Genomic DNA, 8,690 nt, shown 5'->3' with positions numbered 1-8,690 from the left:
GCAACTGGGATTGTCAAAAAGTCAATTACGTCTTCGGATGGCGCCGTCGCCTGTTGTGCACTACGATTGTTAACGCCTCCTTCTGGACCTGAAAGACAAACAGACATAAATTGTATTCATTTATTTTAAATACAGCAGCATAAACATATCTTTGTACTTTGGTCTTTCGCGTACAAGCACTCTGTTTTCCTGGACAGTTCCTTTAAGCTAAGTTTTAGTAGCTTAAATAAATGTTTAGTTTAGTTATTACAATGGCTTTCACAAAATGATGCGTTTCCAAAGTAATGAAGGTTTTCCTGGTTTTTGCACCAAATTGCCTACGCCAATATTGTGATTAAGTATAGCTGGATATGTTCAATTTCTTCAATGCCACGTAGGAAGTCCTAATTTGGCAATATGTTCCAGATTTGTTTTTACCCGTTACACTAAAAGCCTTCCTTGGATTGGGTCATCAAGTCACACGTGCTATCTCTGTCTTTGGCTCTCCTACCTGAGTTGAGTGACAGAGAATCAAAAAGTCAGAAGAACATGAAGAGAAATTTATTCCTTCTAAAATGATCAAATTGCCAATTAGCCTCTTACTTTGGTTAACTGTTTTTTTCCCATCCGCAAAGTACAATACATTTGAATTTCCAGGGTGGCGCTTCTGGAAGGTTTCTCAAACAGCGCAGTGGAGCCTGCTTTAGAGGGCATTGAGGTTGTTCATCAGCAATTCGGATGCATTCAGAGTCAAGTTGGGAATCTCTTGAACCCTAAAGCCCTGGTGGCAGAAGAGAACTGTTACTTTACAGTAATGTAAAGAGAAATGCATGTATTTCAGCAGTTTATGCATTGTTATTTTCACTGCTTAGCAACTGAGGTTTATGTTCAAATTATTGGAACTGTGACATCAGAGTGTGACACCGTGACATCAGTGTGTGAGACTGTGACGTCACAGAGACGCAGTGACATCACAGAGACACTGTGACATCACAAAGACACTGTGACATCACAGAGACGCTGTGACATCACAGAGACACTGTGACATCACAGAGACGCTGTGACATCACAGAGACGCTGTGACATCACAGAGACACTGTGACATCACAGAGACACTGTGACATCACAGAGACACTGTGACATCACAAAGACACTGTGACATCACAAAGACACTGTGACATCACAGAGACACTGTGACATCGCCGTGTCGCACTCTCATGTCAGTGTGACATCAGACATTACATTAGAGTGTGACACTGTGACATCACAGTGCCTCCTGTAAAGTCTTGGTTTCCCTCAGAATGCTGTGCAGCATGGAACAAAAAGTGAAATCTCTCACTTTTGAATGGATGTGATCAAAACATTTTTTATCTTTAACCTAAAATGCTAAACACATCACTTTTGATGAGTACATTCCTGAGACTTTGACATGTTCCACAAACTCTTTGTATCAAATCTTCTGCCCGTCGTCTGGCCTGTAGCAACACACCTGTATTAAAGAGTCCAAGATGGCCACACAAAGCAGCATTTTTAAGCAATGGAAGATCTTTTCCATTGCTACACTGTGTTCGATCAGTGACCAGCACTGCAGTTCTTCTATGAGAATGAAACAAGTAACACAGATAGAGCTTTTTTCATTTTCTTATCGATTTATTTCATAAATTTCAAAATATGTGATTCTATGACAACTTTTATGTTTGATTGACCAAAATGCAAAAATTCACCTATCATACAGAACCATTCAGAAACTCAAAGACTCATATCCAGACACACTTGTAAACTAGAGTCCAGCGCACATCAGATCATTTAATACGTAGGCACGGTTCCAGACAGTTCAAACAAATCTCAAGACGAGCCTCTTGGTGAGAGTGTATTTGGGCTCTGGCATCTGCCTACTAGGTATCAAACAATGGTTGTTGACCTTCCTGTTCACACGCGTTAAGACGGTGAGTATGTCATCTCTCTTCGGGCTGTGAAGAAAACAAGAAAAAGAAAACAAATAAAAAAATTATGCAACCTGATTTGTACAAACTTAGCAACACAACACCAAAACACAGTAAAGAAGACCAAGGTTGCTCCAAACCAGGAAGACTGGAAACATTTTAAGGTTGATTTTTCTGGACTGGATTATGGCTGGCTTCCTGCTTTCTTTGTGCTAACTGGCTAAAATGTTACAAGGGGTCACCAACTATGTTCAGGGTCAGCAAACGGCAGGTCGGGTTCTGGCCGCCATTTTGCAAATTAATGCATAGCTTAAAACCTGTTATTTTACTTCGTCCCTGACATCTACTACTTTTCTTTAAGACATGTGTTTTTATGTGTAAACTAATGGCTGACTTACAGACTGGTAGGTCACTAACAAACCGTTTCCAGGGGCCTACTTAAGGAGTGTTAGAAAACGATTTTCTAAGAGACGAAAAGAGATTGAACAGAAAATATTAACCAATACATACCAACATGTATTCATGCTGAAATTAGTTTGTTTGGTGTTTGTCATATTTACATAAATTTTAGACATAAATTTTAGACTCACCTGTGGCTTTAAGTGTTGTACATACGTATATATATATATATATATATATATATATATATATATATATATATACATATATATATATATATATATATATATATATATATATATATATATATATATATATATATATGTATATATACTATATATATATATATATATACAGTATATATGTATGTACAACACTTAAAGCCACAGGTGAGTCTAAAATTTATGTAAATATGACCAAAGGTTTGGACACACCTTCTAATTCAATGGGTTTTCTTTATTTTCATGACTATTTATAAGGCAAGAAATCCCACTTATTAACCTGACAGGACACACCTATGAAGTGAAAACCATTTCAGGTGACTACCTGTTGAAGCTCATCAAGAAAATGCAGAGTGTGTGCAAAGCAGTAATCACAGCAAAAGGTTGCTACTTTGAAGAAACTAGAATATAAGGGGTATTTTCAGTTGTTTTACACTTTTTTGTTTAGTGCATATTTCCACATGTGTTATTCATAGTTTTGATGCCTTCAGTGTGTGTGTGTGTGCGTTTGTTTCTAATACCTTGTGGGGACCATTTTCCTGACATATATTACGTTGTGGGGACACACTGCTCCTTGTGGGGACCGAAGCCTGGTCCCCACAAGGGGAAACGCTGTTTTTGGGTCAGGGGTCAGATTTACTACAAAGGTATGAATTGAGTTTTGGTTTGGGTTAGGGTTAGGTATGTAATGGTTAGAGTTAGGGTAAGGGTAAGGCATAGGCTGTAGAAATGAATGGAAGTCAATGGAAAGTCCCCACAAAGATAACTGCGTGTGTGCGTGGGTGTGTGTGTGTTGCCTCTTCAACATGTTGAGTCAAACCAAAGTTTTGAGGTCTATCACAGCTTTTTTGCCCCTTTGTCTTTGGAGTTGTAAACATGGATGTTGAAGTTTCCACCAGAATTAGAGTCACAATCAATGCATATAACAAGTAAGAGTTCACTAAAGCCATTGAAATTAAACTTTCCACATATTTTGGGATTTGATAGCTGCTGTAGGTGTAACCCCGGTTAACATAGCCCTCACTAAATATAAGCCTTTTCATAAACATAGCTGTAAAATGCATAAATAGGAAATAAATAAATAGAGAATAAATAGGTCTGAAAATAGTTAAAAATATAAAAATAAGAATTACAGACTTTACAAATGCTGTATTTAATGTTATGATATTTTATTTGGTGAAAAATCTGTATGAAACAGTGTTCTTTTGTCAGCGGCTACAACGGTCAAGTTGAGTAAAACCTCTTACTCTGAAGGGTCACAGTGATGTGTAGCCCATGTGACTTGCTCCAGCCAACCGGGTTGCTTCGTTCTCTGGCGCTCGAGGAAGAATCAGAGAGAGTGAAGATGAAGCAGAGAGAGCGAAGAAGCTAAGAGTTGTTCTGTGAAAGAGAGAGAGAGATGCAAGAAAATCCACGATTTAAAAGTCTACCTGCTGTCTGGAAGCCTTTTCCATTCCTGGAGGAGGAACTTTCTGCATTTTCTACTGACTGCGTTCGGGAGTGCTACATGTTACAGAACTGGACTTGGTGAGTTAAAAGTGTATTTTATTTTCTGTGAAGGATGTTATTTGTGAGATAATTTTATTTCATTGAAACGGAAAGCTAAAGTAGCGCATTTATGTTGTGTTATGTTTAAAAAACAACAACCGTGGAAGTAAAGGACGAGCTGGTGTGGGTGAGGCTTGCCACCCCCAGACACACACACGATGTTCAGCCGCCAAATCGGCGAGTATATTATTGTATTAAGTATAAACCAAAGCTAAAATAACTTTTGTTATGCTTTGTTGGTTATTAAACCAGGCCTTTAAGGTACTGCTGGAAATTGGACCGGTAAATTCCGAGTCTATAGACCCTTTTCACAGTGACGTCAGACAATGGCCGCCATAACTCAAAACTGGGTATCTTTACTTCCGGTGTGATTTTGCCTTGGGAACCAAGCTGAAAACTTCCCGCATTCTCATAATCTTAAGGATATAATAAAAGGTAAGTTTAATAATAACAGCATTTAAGTGTTAGATAGCTGTTACTAATCATTGTAAATTCACCATTCTCTATCTGTGTATAAAATAAACAGCCTCCGATCGGAGAGTAAACCACCTAGCAGCAGCTTTAGCCACATTTAGGAAAAATATACTCTCTGTCAGCGCTGTAACGTTTAGAGGTTCACTTTCTGTGTTTTATAAAACGGTGTTTACGTGCTAGATAACCGTTATAAGTCATTGTCAATTTACCATTCTCCAACTGTATTCAAAGGAACCAGCCTCTGATCATGAGTAAACCAGCTAGCAGCAGCTTTAGCCACAGTTAGGAAAGATATACACGGCCGCCTGTCAGCGCTGTAACGTTAGAGGTTCACTTTTTTATTACTTTTTTATAAGTTTAGAAAAAACAAGACAAAAGCCACAAATAACAGTTGGGCTTGACGATATTTCTGTTTTTCCAGCAACAAAATGCGCATCTCCATGCACTGTTCATGTTTCTGTCACTGCTAACTGTCACAGAGTCTCTCCCAAAGACGCAAAGAAGGAATAAAAATAAATACACAAGAAAATATTAATGTGCAATGATTTGGATAAATAACTTTAATCTGATTACTGGATTTGAAATACGAACTCGTTAGATTATTCGTTACCGAAAAAGTGGTCCGATTAAAGGCATTACAAAGCAGCGGCGGCACCGGACATCTCTGCTTATAACAAACAAATCCCTATTTTATGGGATGAGTGGCAACTCCAGTCTATAATTTAATAATCTGATCAAGATTAGAGCCTAAAACGTTATAGTTCAAAAACAGTAAAAAGTTCTGGTTAAGGAACAGTTATGTCACGTAGTTAGCTAGCTAACAAAATTCACTAATGCTAAGCTAACGGTTACGCAAAACAAAAATACCTACCTTCATAGTCAAACAGGTATTGTTCGGTGAAGAATTTGTAGCCTTTGTCTAATTTAGATTTTTTTGTCAGAGAGAACTGGTTTGCAAATCGTGATATATCTTCAAATCTTATTTTAGGCAAATGTTTTAGAGACTGTGTAAACTCCATGCTCCGGTGATCTGTCTGATCAACATATGCTGTCAGATTTATACCTCTCTCTCTCTCTCTCTCTCTCTCTCTCTCTCTCTCTCTCTCTCTCTCTCTATATATATATATATATATATATATATATATATATATATGACATATATATATATATGAAATAGACAACTTTATCATTACTTACTATGTACACCGGAACTAAGGATACACAGCTTCGAGCCAAAACGGAAGTTGTGTGACGTCATGTGAAAAGGGTCTATTGCTGAGTTGGATTCCGCTAGTGAGAAACAAGATGGCGAGCCGTAACCCAGGAGCCCTGTAACCGCCGTCTAGCAGGAGCTGCGCCCTCTGCTGGACATTGCGAATCATCCAATCTGGTATGACCTGCCCATGTTTTCCTGCTGAAAAAACAGTGGATTCAGAGAAACGGGATTAACCCTTCCGGATCATCAGAGAGAAAAGACATCGATTTGAAGCACAAGTTATTCGGTCTTTTGCTGGATTGTTTTTGTTGTGTTTTATTGTTGTTGTTTTTTTCTTCTCTTGAACCACATTCATTATGCATTGTTAGTGCCTGGAATGTAAAATTGTCTGTTGGGTTATAATAGAAACAAGAAATGGTTAAAACAGGAAATTAAAAAAAACCCTTAACTTCTTAAAAAAACTCAAAATAACTCAAATAGATTTTAACAGATAAAAACAACCAAACTGTAAATTAAAGAGATTAACAGTATCAACTTGAACTTAAATGGAACTATAACCTAGGTTTAAACAAATAATATCCTTTAATACCTAACATTAGGTTAAAATTTCAAACAGGGATTAAATACAATATTCTGAAAGGAACAGGGAAACTATTTTGGATTTAATTTTGTGTTATTGCACGTCAACTATTTGTAATATTGTTTCTTTTCTTTTCAACAAATAATAAGCCAGCAGTTTAAACTTATTTTCTGGTCTGTGGTCATTAATACACTTACACATTTCTCTACTCCCGTAGCCGAAACTGTCACTGGTCCTATTGTCTGTTCTATTAGCTGTAAACACATCGTGAGTGTTACATAGGCATTCATTGAAGTTAATTACCAAATTATAAGATACAAAGTCCATCAGTACCTGTTAGTAGTTTGATGTTTCCTAAACCAAGTTCATCTCCAGTGTTTGGTGTTTGCTCAATCCTGACCTCTGATCACAGCCGTCCAGGAAACCAGCTTCACATACGGGCAGTAAACATTCTGATAGATTTTTGCTGATCTGGTTTGTTTGCCACAGTGAAAGTTATGCTTTGACGTACATTTGACTATTTCTTCACTTCTTGTTCCAGAGAAATGTTCAGCAATAAATAGCTGAGCTTGGTCCCTGACTCTTCATTCTCTGGGTGATTTTGATTCCTGATAACATGGGGATGAGGTGTCTTGAATTAGTTCTTCTGCTTTGGGTTCCTGGACTGCTGCAAGGTAAATATAATGAACATCTGATATGGCGTATTCCTGAAGTTGTGTCTGATTTTTGTCTGTTGTGGACGATCAGCTCAAGGTCCACAGCCTTGCAGCGCTCCAAAGCTGGATGGAGGTTTTCTTCTCCCGATGCAGGAATCATATCCTCATGGAACAAAGATCAGTTATTCCTGCAATGATGAATACAATGTAGAAAGCGGAGGCTGGTGGGGAACAAGCAAATGTGTCGGTGGTTTATGGTTTGATACTCCAGTCTGTATTAGTAAGTGTTTCCCTTATTCACTGAAAATATTTTCTTCAAATACTTTTATGCATTTTAGTTTAAGACTGAGCAGTAAACAGAACCTTGGTCAGGTTTCTCATCTTCTTGTGCTTCTTTCAAATGGAATCTGGGACTTTTGATATTTTACTCAAAAAGCTTATGTGTTTAATTTTCTTCTTTGTAGAAAATTGTACTACTTGCCGCGAGCCTCCAAGAATATCCAATGCCGCCATAATTAATCAGGATTTTCAGTACGTATTTACTCAAGACACAGAAGTGGTGTATCAGTGTAAGGATGGATATACAACAAATGAAGGAGCCACCAAGAAATCTGTCTTCTGTAGAGCTGGAGTTTGGACAGACGTCCCAACATGTGGTAGGTGGAGAACTTTCAGACATATACAGAACCTGCCAAGAATATTTATAATCCAAACATTGTAACATTTTGTCCAGTTAAAATCACAAACTACAATGTGTTTTTGTTTGCTAACCAAGACAATGTAGTGTGTAACTGCTATGTAGATGGAAAAGGAGACAATGTCTTTAAACCTTATTGTGAAAAAAAAGCTCTAAAAAGTGTTGAGTTTGTTTGCATTCAATCTTCTTTAATTAAATCTAGTAAACCCAGTTGTCTAATTCTCATTGCAAAACAGGCTTCAGTAAAGATGTTCCTGCAGATGTTCTGTTGTATAAAATGACCTAATTTCTGATACCCTAAATGCCAATGACTTGTTCCTTTTGTTATGCTATTATTAATATACAATCACTGAAATAATTTAAATGAAATCGGAAACAGAATTTATTTCAATAAACAATACATTTCTTTATCCACTCCTCATATCAACAGTCTTGGTTGTCTCAATAAAGAGCAAAATGATTAAAAAAAAAAAAGTTGTTATCACACAGTATGAAGTTTGTTGCCACTGTACCCTCAATTTAATTATTTAATTTCTACATATATGTATTTATGTATATGTATGTCAGTGACATGCGGTCAGGGGACGCGGGTGAGGCAGAGCCTCACCTGTCACCATGGAAAATTAATACATAGTGATAAAATAATTTATATTGCTATTGCTATGTTCACCCTGTAGTTTGTACTATAAAGTACCTATTTTTCTTTTAGCTTAACCAATTTTGATACTTTTTTCTTCAAAATTGCTGAATATTTGCATTTTCCCATTCAAACGCAGCCTGTTGAATGTGACAGGTAGCCAATCAGAATGTGCGGTGACGTAAGAACGGAGGGGAATCCCAAACAGGTGACATGGAGCGGCTGCTCCCACAGTCTTTTATCCAACTTTTTTTTTTTCTTTTTGTTGTCTTTTATCGCTTAAAATGAGTCCGCAAACTATCACTATTGCTTCCACATACTCCATGTTTGATTATTCTAA

The 8,690-nt window shown here is 37.2% G+C and overlaps 1 long non-coding RNA gene across 1 annotated transcript; it reads right to left on the bottom strand.

The window, feature by feature from the left end:
• Positions 1-6,959: 6,959 nt before the first annotated feature.
• LOC116721648 (uncharacterized) lies at positions 6,960-7,469 on the bottom strand. Its single transcript, XR_004339644.1, has 2 exons — positions 7,120-7,469; positions 6,960-7,027 (listed from the first exon to the last, which is right to left on the bottom strand). It is a non-coding gene; the product is annotated as an uncharacterized LOC116721648 (long non-coding RNA).
• Between the last annotated feature and the right edge of the window lie 1,221 nt (positions 7,470-8,690).

Source organism: Xiphophorus hellerii, chromosome 6 (genome assembly GCF_003331165.1).
Source record: "Xiphophorus hellerii strain 12219 chromosome 6, Xiphophorus_hellerii-4.1, whole genome shotgun sequence".
Taxonomy (NCBI): Eukaryota; Metazoa; Chordata; class Actinopteri; order Cyprinodontiformes; family Poeciliidae; genus Xiphophorus; species Xiphophorus hellerii.
The sequence above is the reverse complement of the archived record's forward strand: the minus strand, read 5'-3'. Positions and strand labels throughout refer to the sequence as shown.